The following is a 13,263-nucleotide window of genomic DNA, read 5'->3' as shown; positions in this document are numbered from 1 at the left end:
TCCCCCACTGGCAGATGATCCTCTTCTTCTCCTCCTCGGGCTTCAGCAGCTCCAGGCAGCGGCCTCTGCAGCAGCAGCAGCAGCTCCAGGAACTCCAGGTGGTGATCCAGGCAGGCAGAAAGGACCCCTCTCAGGTGGTGGTGCTGGTGGTGGTATCCACAACAGCAGTGGCTGGGGTCCCTCACTCCTCCTCTCTGGGGAGTGGGCTAGCAGCCCCCTCCCCACCCCAGGGTTGCAGTTGCAGCAGTAGCAGCACCCAAGAGTGGGGGGTCCAGCAACCAAGTAGCAGAGAATGGGGTGGGGGGTGTCTGGCCCAGCCAGGGGAGCAGCTGGAGCAGCAGGGAGAATCATAGAATCATAGAATATCAGGGTTGGAAGGGACCCCAGAAGGTCATCTAGTCCAACCCCCTGCTCAAAGAAGGACCAAGTCCCAGTTAAATCATCCCAGCCAGGGCTTTGTCAAGCCTGACCTTAAAAACCTCTAAGGAAGGAGATTCTACCACCTCCCTAGGTAACGCATTCCAGTGTTTCACCACCCTCTTAGTGAAAAAGTTTTTCCTAATATCCAATCTAAACCTCCCCCATTGCAACTTGAGACCATTACTCCTCGTTCTGTCATCTGCTACCATTGAGAACAGTCTAGAGCCATCCTCTTTGAAACCCCCTTTCAGGTAGTTGAAAGCAGCTATCAAATCCCCCCTCATTCTTCTCTTCTGCAGACTAAACAATCCCAGCTCCCTCAGCCTCTCCTCATAAGTCATGTGCTCTAGACCCCTAATCATTTTTGTTGCCCTTCGCTGTACTCTTTCCAATTTATCCACATCCTTCCTGTAGTGTGGGGCCCAAAACTGGACACAGTACTCCAGATGAGGCCTCACCAGTGTCGAATAGAGGGGAACGATCACGTCCCTCGATCTGCTCGCTATGCCCCTACTTATACATCCCAAAATGCCATTGGCCTTCTTGGCAACAAGGGCACACTGCTGACTCATATCCAGCTTCTCGTCCACTGTCACCCCTAGGTCCTTTTCCGCAGAACTGCTGCCGAGCCATTCGGTCCCTAGTCTGTAGCGGTGCATTGGATTCTTCCATCCTAAGTGCAGGACCCTGCATTTATCCTTATTGAACCTCATTAGATTTCTTTTGGCCCAATCCTCCAATTTGTCTAGGTCCTTCTGTATCCTATCCCTCCCCTCCAGCGTATCTACCACTCCTCCCAGTTTAGTATCATCCGCAAATTTGCTGAGAGTGCAATCCACACCATCCTCCAGATCATTTATGAAGATATTGAACAAAACGGGCCCCAGGACCGACCCCTGGGGCACTCCACTTGACACCGGCTGCCAACTAGACATGGAGCCATTGATCACTACCCGTTGAGCCCGACAATCTAGCCAGCTTTCTACCCACCTTATAGTGCATTCATCCAGCCCATACTTCCTTAACTTGCTGACAAGAATGCTGTGGGAGACCGTGTCAAAAGCTTTGCTAAAGTCAAGAGAGCTTAGGGCCTAGCAGCAGAAGCAGGAGGAGTCTTATTGGGATCCGGGAAGTGGGCGGGCGAAGCCCGTCCACTGCTAAAGGATCCCCCCCAGCCTAAAAGGGGGATCCACAGGACCTAGATACCCAAAAAATTCCGGGGGACAACTAATAAAGTAACAGGGACAGGAGTGCGGTCAAAGGGTCAAAAGAAGGGAACCGGACGGGGACACCGAGCAGAGAACCCCGGACAGAGCCCACTGCTCCTCAAAGGCGTCAAGGGAGTCAGAGGACGCCGCTCAGAGGAACTCTGCCCTGACACGTGAACGGACCGAGGATCGGAAATAGGCCCTACAGTCACAGGAGACTCCATCGGCCAACCTCCTCACTCTGGTTTTGTAGATGGCTATTTTAGCTAGGGCCAGGAGGAGGTTGACCAGGAGATCCCGTGACTTTGTGGGGCCACGGATAGGGAGTGCATAAATGAGAAGGTGAGGGGAGAAGTGCAACCAAAAACGTAATAAGATATTGGTGAGGAGCCGGAATAGGGGCTGCAGCCTGGCACACTCCAAGTAGACATGTGCCAGGGTATCCCTCACGCCGCAAAAGGGGCAGGTGTCTGGGATTGTGGTGAACCGCGCCAAGTACACGCCCGTGCTCACGGCTCCGTGAAGGAGCCGCCAACTGACATCCCCGGCGGGCTTTGGGACTAAGATGGAATATAGGCTGGCCCACCGGGGCTCTTCACCCTCCAAAGGTGGCAGGAGGTCCCGCCATTTTGTATTGGGGCGGGACACGAGGGTGCGGGCGTGAAGAGTGTGAAGCAAGAGCGTGTAGAGATGTTTTCTTGGCGCGGTTTGAAAACAGACCGGCTGCATCTCGTGCAGCCGGCTTCTAGTGAAGGGGTGAAGGGATCTGTTGGGTCCACGGGCACGGGTCCAATTAAAAGGACCGGCGGGCCTGGGGTAGTGTGTGGGCGGGGCGTGCCCTCGTGCAGGACCCGGTCGAGATAAACCCGAGCAGCGGGCGGCAAAGCGGTCTTCACCTCCTGAAGTATGCGTCGGGGAGTACAAGGTCTGGAAAGCCCCATGCACTGAGCGAAGGTTAGGGGATCCAGCCAGTCTCCCCGGTCATAGTCCAGGAGGTCTCCGACTCTCGTGACCTCTGCCAGGACCAACCTCTGGCGCACCGAGCAGGACTCCGCCACCTGCAAACGGAGCTGGGGGTTGTGTAGCAGGGGCTCCGCGAGGAGATCTGCCCCCTCGGTGGCCGCCACGGACCTGCTCGTTGTAAAGAGTTTCCAGGTCCGGAGGAGGTCCTGGTAGAAGACCGGCAGCCCGGAGTGGTTTTGCGGAAGACCTCTCGGATGGAGATAAAGGAGCTGCCGGTCGTATCGGAGCCCTCGGAGCGGCGCAGGAAGGCGTGCGCCAGTATGCTCCACGCCGGACTACCTGCACCATAAAGGAGCCTCTGCAGGGTCTGGAGGCGGAAGACATGGACCTGAGTAAGCAGACATTTGAGGCCCTACCCTCCCTCCTCCACAGGTAGATGGAGAACCCCTGCAGGGACCCAGTGCAGTCCTGACCAAAAGAACTCCAGAATCGATGTCCGCAGGTTGGTCAGGAAAGCCGGGGCCGGGACCAGGGTGTTGAGCCGGTACCAAAGCATGGACAGGATTAGTTGATTAAGCACTAATGCTCTCCCTCGAAGGGAGAGGCACCGGAGTAGTCCTGTCCATTTCCGGAGCCGCTCTATCACCCCGCCCTCTAAATTCTGCCAGTTCTCCGGCGGAGAGGGATGCGTGGCAGAAAGGTAAACGCCCAGATAGAGCAGTGGACCCGTGCTCCACCGGATGGCTTGAAGCACGGGTGGGCGGGGGCTCGCCTGCCGCCAGTCCCCTACCACCAAGCCAGAGCTCTTGACCCAGTTGACCCGCGCAGAGGAGGCTGCTGAATAGATGGCCTGGCAAGCCTCCACTCGCACCAAGTCGCCCGGGTCCTGGACCATGAGGAGCACGTCATCAGCGTATGCCGACAGGACCAGCCGCAGCTCCGGCTCCCTCAGCACCAACCCTGTCAACCTCCTTCGGAGGAGACAGAGGAAGGGCTCGATCGCCAGAGCGTAGAGCTGGCCTGAGAGGGGGCACCCCTGCCGTACCCCTCGCCCGAAGTTGACCGGTTCGGTCAGGGTCCAGTTGAGTCTTACCAGACACTCTGCGGAAGCGTACAGCACCCGGAGAAAGTTCACAAACCTGGGTCCGAAGCCAAATGCCTGCAGAGTGCTCAGGAGATACCCGTGATCCATCCTGTCGAACGCCTTCTCCTGATCTAAAGACAGGAGGGCGAACGACAGACCATCCCTACACCCAAGTTCCAATAGGTCCCGGACCAGATATAGGTTGTCGAAGATACTGCGGCCCGGGACGGTGTAGGTCTGGTCTGGGTGGACCACGTCCGCCAGCACGGACCCTAGCCTCAGGGAGATGGCTTTTGCCACGATTTTGTAGTCCGTGCTGAGGAGCGAGACGGGACGCCAATTTCGTAAATCGCAGAGGTCCCCCTTCTTCGGCAATAAGGCGAGCACGGCTCGCCTGCACGAAAGAGGGAGGACCCCGCTCTGCAAAGACTCGGCCCAGACGGTGACTAGGTCTGGGCCCAGGACGTCCCAGAACACGCGGTAGAACTCCACGGTCAGCCCGTCCATGCCCGGAGATTTATTGGTGGGCATGCGATGGAAGGCTTCCGAGAACTCGGCCAGAGTGAGAGGCAGCTCTAGCCGGTCTCGGTCGCCCACGCTGACCGTCGGGAGCTCCTCGCACAGCACTCTGCAAGCGTTAGGATCGGTCGGCTCTGGGGAGAATAGGCTTGCGTAGAAGGCTCTCGCCCTCTCGCACATCTCCGCCGGATCCGTGAGGGGGGTGCCATCTTCTGCCAGTAGGCAGATGATATGTTTCTTAGCCCCCCTCTTTTTTTCCAGGGCATAGAAGAAGCGGGAGCCGCAATCCATCTCCCGAAGGAGACGGATGCGGGATCGAACAAAGGCACCCCGGGCCCGATGGTCCTCGAGGCTCCGGAGCTCCTCCCGCTTCTCGCCACATGCTCCGCAGAGGGGTGGATCCTCGGGGCTGGCGGCCAGACGCCTCTCCAGCTCTAAGACCTCCCGTTCCAACTGCTCTATCGCTGCATCCCTCCGTCGGCTGGTGCCCCGGGTGTAGTCATGGCAGAAGAGCCGGGCGCGCACCTTCCCTACGTCCCACCACCGCCGTGCCGAGGGAAAGGCACGCCGCTGCCCTCGCCAGGCCAGCCAGAACTCCCGGAAGGACGCCACGAAGCCCGCATCCTCCAGCAAGCTGTTGTTAAAATGCCAATAGGCCGGCCCCGGCCTCTCGGCGCAGAGGGAGGCTGTCACGGTGGCTATGTGATGGTCAGAAAATGGGGCCGGCCGGATGCTGGAGGAGTGGGCTCGTGTAAGATGAAAGCGTGATAAATAAATGCGGTCCAACCGGGAGTGGCGCGACCGATGGGCCTCCACCCGGACAAAGGTGAACGTGGAAGTGTCATCCGGGTGGTGGTCGCGCCAGACGTCCACCAGGGAGTGGTGTTCGACTATCTCCTGGAGGACGGCCACGGCGGCCGGGCTCTGCTCGGTTCCCAAGCGGTCCCGTTCCTCAAGGGTGATGTTAAAGTCCCCTCCCAGGACCAGGCACTCCTGAGGATCCAAGGTGCCGAGGAAGGCGGATGCCTGCTGATAGAATTGCAGCCGCTCTGGGCTCGCTGCTGGGGCATAGATGTTGACGAGGTTGACTACGAGCCCCTCCATTTGGACCCGGAGGTGCAGCAGGCGACCCGGCACAGCCTCGGCGACCCCCAGCACCTCGGGCCGTAGGTCGGGGGAGAACAGGGTCGCCACTCCACCCGTATGAACTGTGAGGTGGCTAAAGTAGACCCTGTCCCCCCAATCCAGCCGCCAGCTGTCTTCGGCGGTCGGATCCGTATGGGTCTCCTGCAGGAAAACCACAGAGTACCTCCCTCTCGAAGGAAGGAGAGCACCTGGGACCTGCGGAGACCCATCTTACAGCCACGGGTGTTCAATGTTGCGATGGTAAAGGGTGCCATGAGGAGGGCTGGGGGGGATCCTCGCCGGCAGGGATGCTCGTGGCTCCCGGCGGGCCGCGTAGCAGTCCGTGACCCACCCCGTAGGTGAGTAAGGAGTCACAGAATTGGCGGACCCGCTGGTAGGCCGCGGCGCCCTGTCTCCCGGTCCTTTTCCCCTCCCCCATGAGGGCCCTTGCGGCCCGGACGATTTGATTAAAGTCCCCCCATCGCTGGAGGGCAAGCTGGATTTGTTGCGGGAGCCACGGACGTCTTCTAGGAACTCCCGCAACTCCTCTCGCAGCGCATGGGGGGCTGGGGTTATGGTCTGGTTGCTCCCCGATGGGGCCCTTGGTACAGACCCCTGGCCCAGCGAGATGGGCAGACAGGGTGCGGACCCCCGACGTGGCTCTTGATGGGTTGACCTGAATGCTGGGGCGATAGGGGGCGGCGGAGGGAGAATAGCAGCCCCTGGTGGGTCGGGACGGGCAAACACAAAGGCCATTCCCTGGGAGTCATCTGTTGAAAAGGGGAAGGAGACAGTCCCAGGGGTGGCAATAATATCTCGGGAGGTGGGCGGGAGAAGGGCAGGGGCAGGGGTGGAGGTGAGAGTCTGGGTCAGGAGAGGGCTCTCACTGATGCCGGGCGCAAGCTCTCTGGTGGATTTGGCAGCCACGGCATCAGGAGGTGGACTTTCTTCTGTAGGGTCCTCTCCCGCAAAGGAGGTCGAATGCTCCTCACCAGCAAGGGATGCCCCTGGTGGCTCAGGTTCCAGCCGCGTGGCACTGGCCGTCGCCTCAACTGGCTCGGTGGCTCTCAGCAGGGTGCCCTCTGCAGCCGGGTTGATGGAGGAGTCCAGGGGCTCCTCGGAGGTGGGAGCAGAAGCAACGGTTAGGGGGAGGGAGTATGAGGAAAGGGGGGCTGGAAAGAAGTCGCCCAGATCGAGGCCCGCTGGCATAGGATCGTCCTCCCCCTGGGTGACCGGGGTCAGACCCAGGGCCTCGATCTCCTCATATATAGAGGGGAAATTGTTTTCCGCTACCCCGGGATTCTCCCCGCCGGCACCTGACGCGACGGTTACTTCGGGGCACACTGGGGTTTCAGATGGTGCCTCGGGGGTCTTGGAGGGGAGGGATTCCCGTGGAGGGGAGATACCACCTTCCAGTGCTGCCACGTCTTCCCCAGCCGGCTCTGGTGGGTGGAACACACCCGTGGGTAGAGCGGAAGGCTCGGCATCGGTGCCCCCCTTCCTGGTCTTCCGGGGGGCCTCCACGTCAGATGGGAGGAGCGGAGCTCGAGCCTTCCACTTGCCCCGCTTCCCCTGGACTAGGGCCCAGCCCTCCATGGCATCATCCGGGGGCTGGCTAGCAGGGGTTGTGTCAGGGGGCAGAGGCGATGGCTCAGGGACTCGAGGGGGTAACGGTGGGGCAGCACAAGGGAGGGAAAATTCCCCTTGGGGTGGGCCCTCTCCCATGCTTGGCGCTGTCCCTGCCGCACCCTCCTCCACAGGCCCCGCCAGATTGCAAACAGCGGGGGCGGGGTTCTCCCGCTTGTTTGGGCATAGTGGGGGAGGTACCCCTTGGGCCCGAGCGGGAACAATGGTGGACTGGGAAGGAGGAGGGGCAGTTTCGGTTGCCGGGCAGCCAGGGGCGTCGGCGATGACGGGGCCGGTGTCCTGCTGGGGCTCGGGTGTCCTGGATGCCCCTCCTTCCCGGGCCAGGGGGCAGTCCCTCCGGACGTGCCCCATCGCCCGGCAGAGGTAGCACCGGGCCTCCCCCGTGGAATAATGCACCCTGTAAGGGGTCCCCTGGTAGGGGACTAGGAAGGACCCCTCCAGTGCCTCTCCGTCGCGCGCCGCCGGCGGCAGTTGAAGCTGCACTTGCCGGCGGAAGAAGAAGGACGTGACGGAGGGCGGGGTCTTTGCAGCCCAACGGGAGAGGGCTGATGACAGAGATGGGCTTTCCCAAGGTAGAAAGGGCGGGTAACAGGGCGGCATTGGGGAGAAAGGGAGGGACGGAGGTCAGGACCAGGCGGACGCCCAGGTCCTCTAACGGCTCTAAAGGGACGAACACGCCCCCCACCGCCAGGCCCTTCTCCACCGCCTCCTGGGCGGCGGCCTCCGATGCTAGGAAGAAGACGACCTTGCCATACATTTTGGAGGCCGCCACAATGGCCGTGGGCCCCACTACCCTCGCCAACGCCCGCACATAGGTCTCCACGTGGGGTGAGGCGGGCACCAGGAGGCAACGGACGCCGTGCTTCCTAGTCATGGTGGGAAAGGGGCCCCGGCCGCTATAGATGGTAGCGGAGGCGGTGGGCTGGAGAAATGATGTAGCGGCAGGCGGGGGGGCTGCCGCCACCTGGGCGTATGCTCTGGGGGCCGGGGGAGGGACACCTGCAGAGCTGGTGGAGGGAACAGCGGGGAGGGGCGCCCCAGCTGGAGATGGGGCCGGGGCATCGGGGGCAGCCCCTGCCATGGAGGGCCTGGTCTTTTTAGCGGGGCCCTTCCCCTTCTTCTTCCCCTGGCCCTTCCCGCCGGCTGGGGGGACTCCCCCCAAATCTGAGGGGGGGAGAGACGTGGCAGCAGTGGAGGTCACCCCGGTGCCCGTCGCTTCTGGTGCCCCAGCAGGGGCGATGGCAGATGGTTTGGCAGCAGAGGTAGAAGCTTGGGGGGGTGACAGAGGGGCAGGCGGGGGAGGGAGAGCTCGGGCTACTGGAGAGGTCTCACCCGTCTCATCCCCCGCCATCATGAGCAAGGAGGAAAGGGGGATACCAAAAGGAGGAGGGGAGAGGGGTAACAGGTCGACCACTCCTCCCCGCTAGGCTGCAGGCAGGGGAGGAGGGCGCCAAAAGGGGTGGGCTGGACGGGGGGCAATCAGGGGTTAGGGGTCAGTCACCGACACAAGGTGGAATTCCGGCTCCTCTTGGTGCACTATGGGGGGGGATTCAACAATATTGAAGGTGCAGTGAAGAGGGTTGCAACTGAAATGAGGAGTTGCACAAGTGCATGGGAGGGGCATGGGCACACGGAGCGAGGGGCTAAGCGGTCTGGGGGTAGAACAGGGAAACCAAGGGGCTAGCTTCAGAGGCTGGGGCAGGGCAAACAAACAAAGGCTGCAGAAGGAAATGGGCGGGGCAGGCAAACAAACTGAAGCTAGTAAGGGGGGCTGGAGCAAAAGAGGAGGCAAAGCAAGTGGCAAATGGGGCAGGTAGTAAAGGGCAAAGCTGGGGGGTAGGCAGTCCAGGGGGGGCACGTGCCCATGTGCACTTGCACAAGTCTTTTTTAGCTGGCTGCTGCTTCTGGCCCAAAGGGTGGAAATAGGGCGTGGCAAGCCAAGCAAGCAGCTGAGTCCAGAGGCAGGAGCTGAGGCAGATGGTATACAGCCAGTGGAGGTGGTGGAGGGGGCAGTGGTGGTGGTAGTAGTGGTGGGGGTTGGGGGGAGACACAGATGGATTGGGGGGCAGCTCCACGCCACACCCCCTATGTCCCTGATAACACTGTCAAGACCCCCACCACAAGAGCACAGTTTGAAAATTACTCAGTCTTAGGCCCCCTCCATGGTGGTCTGTAAAGTCTCTAGGTGCGCCCCCACTGGCAGATGGTCCTCTTCTTCTCCTCCTCGGGCTTCAGCAGCTCCAGGTAGCAGACTCCACAGCAGCAGTAGCAGCTCCAGGAACTCCAGGTGGTAGTCCAGGCAAGCAGAAAGGACCCCTCTCAGGTGGTGGTGGTGGTGGTTGTGGTATCCACAACAGCAGTGGCTGGGGTCCCTCACTCCTCCTCTCTGGGGAGTGGGCTAGCAGCCCCCCCACTCCAGGGCTGCAGCTGCAGCAGTAGCAGCACCCAAGAGTGGGGGGTCCAGCAGCCAAGTAGCAGAGAATAGGCGGATGGTGTCTGGCCCAGCCAGGGGAGCAGCTGGAGCAGCAGGGAGAGCTCAGGGCCCAGCAGCAGGAGTAGCAGCTTCCCACCTCCCTCCAAGCTAGAAGGCTATGAAAGAGTAGTCTTATTGGGATCCGGGAAGTGGGCGGGCGAAGCCCGTCCACTGCTGAAGGATCCCCCCCAGCCTAAAAGGGGGATCCACAGGACCTAGATACCCAAAAAATTCCGGGGGACAACTAATAAAATAACAGGGACAGGAGTGCGGTCAAAGGGTCAAAAGAAGGGAACCGGACGGGGACACCGAGCAGAGAACCCCGGACAGCGCCCACTGCTCCTCAAAGGCGTCAAGGGAGTCAGAGGACGCCGCCCAGAGGAACTCTGCCCGGATACGTGAACGGACCGAGGATCGGAAATAGGCCCCACAGTCACAGGAGACTCCATCGGCCAACCTCCTCACTCTGGTTTTGTAGATGGCCATTTTAGCTAGGGCCAGGAGGAGGTTGACCAGGAGATCCCGGGACTTTGTGGGGCCACGGATAGGGAGTGCATAAATGAGAAGGTGAGGGGAGAAGTGCAACCAAAAACGTAATAAGATATTGGTGAGGAGCCGGAATAGGGGCTGCAGCCTGGCACACTCCAGGTAGACATGTGCCAGGGTATCCCTCACGCCGCAAAAGGGGCAGGTGTCTGGGATTGTGGTGAACCGCGCCAAGTACACGCCCGTGCTCAGGGCTCCGTGAAGGAGCCGCCAACTGACATCCCCGGCGGGCTTTGGGACTAAGATGGAATATAGGCTGGCCCACCGGGGCTCTTCACCCTCCAAAGGTGGCAGGAGGTCCCGCCATTTTGTATCGGGGCGGGACACGAGGGTGCGGGCGTGAAGGGTGTGGAACACGAGCGTGTAGAGATGTTTTCTTGGCGCGGTTTGAAAACAGACCGGCTGCATCTTGTGCAGCCGGCTTGTAGTGAAGGGATCGGTTGGGTCCACGGGGGAGGGGTCCAATTAAAAGGTCCGGCGGGCCTGGGGTAGTGGGTGGGCGGGGCGTGCCCTCGTGCAGGACCCGGTCGAGATAAACCCGAGCAGCGGGCGGCAAAGCGGCCTTCACCTCCTGAAGTATGCATCGGGGAGTACAAGGTCTGGAAAGCCCCATGCGCTGAGCGAAGGTTAGGGGATCCAGCCAGTCTCCCCGGTCATAGTCCAGGAGGTCTCCGACTCTTGTGACCTCTGCCAGGACCAACCTCTGGCGCACCGAGCGGGACTCCGCCACCTGCAAACGGAGCTGGGGGTTATGTAGCAGGGGCTCCGCGAGGAGATCTGCCCCCTCGGTGGCCGCCACGGACCTGCTCGTTGTAAAGAGTTTCCAGGTCCGGAGGAGGTCCTGGTAGAAGACCGGCAGCCCGGAGAGGTCTCGCGGAAGACCTCTCGGATGGAGATAAAGGAGCTGTCGGTCGTATCGGAGCCCTCGGAAGCGGCGCAGGAAGGCGTGCGCCAGTATGCTCCACGCCGGACTACCTGCACCATAAAGGAGCCTCTGCAGGGTCTGGAGGCGGAAGACATGGACCTGAGTAAGCAGACATTTGAGGCCCTGCCCTCCCTCCTCCACAGGTAGATGGAGAACCCCTGCAGGGACCCAGTGCAGTCCTGACCAAAAGAACTCCAGAATCTATGTCCGCAGGTTGGTCAGGAAAGCCGGGGCTGGGACCAGGGTGTTGAGCCGGTACCAAAGCATGGACAGGACTAGTTGATTAAGCACTAACGCTCTCCCTCGAAGGGAGAGGCACCGGAGCAGTCCTGTCCATTTCCGGAGCCGCTCTATCACCCCGCCCTCTAAATTCTGCCAGTTCTCCGGCGGAGAGGGATGCGTGGCAGAAAGGTAAACGCCCAGATAGAGCAGCGGACCCGTGCTCCACCGGATGGCTTGAAGCGCGGGTGGGCGGGGGCTCGCCTGCCGCCAGTCCCCTACCACCAAGCCAGAGCTCTTGACCCAGTTGACCGGCGCGGAGGAGGCTGCTGAATAGATGGCCTGGCAAGCCTCCACTCGCACCAAGTCGCCCGGGTCCTGGACCATGAGGAGCACGTCATCAGCGTATGCCGACAGGACCAGCCGCAGCTCCGGCTCCTTCAGCACCAACCCTGTCAACCTCCTTCGGAGGAGACAGAGGAAGGGCTCGATCGCCAGAGCGTAGAGCTGGCCTGAGAGGGGGCACCCCTGCCGTACTCCTCGCCCGAAGTTGACCGGTTCGGTCAGGGTCCAGTTGAGTCTTACCAGACACTCTGCGGAAGCGTACAGCACCCGGAGAAAGTTCACAAACCTGCGTCCGAAACCAAATGCCTGCAGAGTGCTCATTAGATACCCGTGATCCATCCTGTCGAACGCCTTCTCCTGATCTAAGGACAGGAGGGCGAACGACAGACCATCCCTACACCCAAGTTCCAATAGGTCCCGGACCAGATATAGGTTGTCGAAGATACTGCGGCCCGGGACGGTGTAGGTCTGGTCTGGATGGACCACGTCTGCCAGCGCGGACCCTAGCCTCAGGGAGATGGCTTTTGCCACGATTTTGTAGTCCGTGCTGAGGAGCGAGACGGGACGCCAATTTCGTAAATCGCGGAGGTCCCCCTTCTTCGGCAATAAGGCGAGCACAGCTCGCCTGCACGAAAGAGGGAGGACCCCGCTCTGCAAAGACTCGGCCCAGACGGTGACTAGGTCTGGGCCCAGGATGTCCCAGAACACGCGGTAGAACTCCACGGTCAGCCCGTCCATGCCCGGAGATTTATTGGTGGGCATGCGACGGAGGGCTTCCGAGAACTCGGCCAGAGTGAGAGGCAGCTCTAGCCGGTCTCGGTCGCCCACGCTGACCGTCGGGAGCTCCTCCCACAGCACTCTGCAAGCGTTAGGATCGGTCGGCTCCGGGGAGAAAAGGCTTGCGTAGAAGGCTCTCGCCCTCTCGCACATCTCCACCGGATCCGTGAGGGGGGTGCCATCCTCAGTCAGTAGGCAGATGATATGTTTCTTAGCCCCCCTCTTTTTTTCCAGGGCGTAGAAGAAGCGGGAGCCGCAATCCATCTCCCGAAGGAGACGGATGCGGGATCGAACAAAGGCACCCCGGGCCCGATGGTCCTCGAGGCTCCGGAGCTCCTCCCACTTCTCCCGGCACGCTCCGCAGAGGGGTGGATCCTCGGGGCTGGCGGCCAGACGCCTCTCCAGCTCTAAGACCTCCCGTTCCAACTGCTCTATCGCTGCATCCCTCTGTCGGCTGGTGCCCCGGGTGTAGTCACGGCAGAAGAGCCGAGCGCGCACCTTCCCTACGTCCCACCACCGCCGTGCCGAGGGAAAGGCACGCCGCTGCCCTCGCCAGGCCAGCCAGAACTCCCGGAAGGACGCCACGAAGCCCGCATCCTCCAGCAAGCTGTTGTTAAAATGCCAATAGGCCGGCCCCGGCCTCTCCGCGCAGAGGGAGGCTGTCACGGTGGCTATGTGATGGTCAGAAAATGGGGCCGGCCGGATGCTGGAGGAGTGGGCTCGTGTAAGATGAAAGCGTGATAAATAAATGCGGTCCAACCGGGAGTGGCGCGACCGATGGGCCTCCACCCGGACAAAGGTGAACGTGGAAGTGTCATCCGGGTGGTGGTCGCGCCAGACGTCCACCAGGGAGTGGTGTTCGACTATCTCCTGGAGGACGGCGACGGCGGCCGGGCTCTTCTCGGTCCCCGAGCGGTCCCGTTCCTCAAGGGTGATGTTAAAGTCCCCTCCCAGGACCAGGCACTCCTGAGGATCCAAGGTGCCGAGGAAGGCGGATGCCTGCTGATAGAAT

Source organism: Dermochelys coriacea, chromosome 6, assembly GCF_009764565.3.
Source record: "Dermochelys coriacea isolate rDerCor1 chromosome 6, rDerCor1.pri.v4, whole genome shotgun sequence".
Classification (NCBI taxonomy): domain Eukaryota; kingdom Metazoa; phylum Chordata; order Testudines; family Dermochelyidae; genus Dermochelys; species Dermochelys coriacea.
The sequence above is the reverse complement of the archived record's forward strand: the minus strand, read 5'-3'. Positions refer to the sequence as shown.